Genomic DNA, 641 nt, shown 5'->3' with positions numbered 1-641 from the left:
GTGTGTGTGTGTGTGTGTGTGTGTGTGTTATGGGGTGGGGGCGACATGTTTCTGATCTCTGAGGCTTAAAGGTTGGGTGTCTCTCTTCATCTCTTCGCCCAGTTCTTCACCTGGGGGGGGGGCACCTTGATTGACGAGGGTGGGGGCAGCGTCAGTTACTCAGGGTCGAACAAGGCAGGAGAATTTTTTTCCCGCCTTTTCTGACCGCGTTTCTCCCTGCAGGTATTTGGGCATCACCAAACCTCTGACCTACCCCGTGCGGCAGAACGGCTGCTGCATGGCCAAGATGATCGTGTCGGTGTGGCTGCTCTCCGCCTCCATCACCCTCCCCCCTCTGTTCGGCTGGGCGCAGAACGTCAACGACGGCAGGGTCTGCCTCATCAGTCAGGACTTCGGCTACACCGTCTACTCCACCGCCGTGGCGTTCTACATCCCCATGTCGGTGATGCTGATCATGTACTACAGGATTTACCGAGCTGCCAAACTCAGCGCCGCCAAGCACACGATCACCGGCTTCCCCAGGGAAAGGGAGTACGGAGCAGGGGTGGCTCCGAGAGGGGGGCGAGGGGGGCACGGGCCTCACCGGCCGACTGAGTCAGGAGAAACAGGAAGTGTGGAAGGGACAGAGCAGGAGGAGGAGG

General features: G+C 59.8%; 1 pseudogene; it reads left to right on the top strand.

Moving 5' to 3' along the window:
• The first annotated feature begins 222 nt into the window (after nt 1-222).
• LOC111659224 (5-hydroxytryptamine receptor 7 pseudogene) lies at nt 223-594 on the top strand (annotated as a pseudogene).
• The last annotated feature ends 47 nt before the right edge of the window (nt 595-641 follow it).

Source organism: Seriola lalandi, unplaced genomic scaffold (genome assembly GCF_002814215.2).
Source record: "Seriola lalandi dorsalis isolate HSWRI2012SDOR001 ecotype SW California unplaced genomic scaffold, Sedor1 jcf7180001982032, whole genome shotgun sequence".
NCBI classification, from domain to species: domain Eukaryota; kingdom Metazoa; phylum Chordata; class Actinopteri; order Carangiformes; family Carangidae; genus Seriola; species Seriola lalandi.
This window is presented reverse-complemented; position numbering and strand designations above follow the sequence as displayed.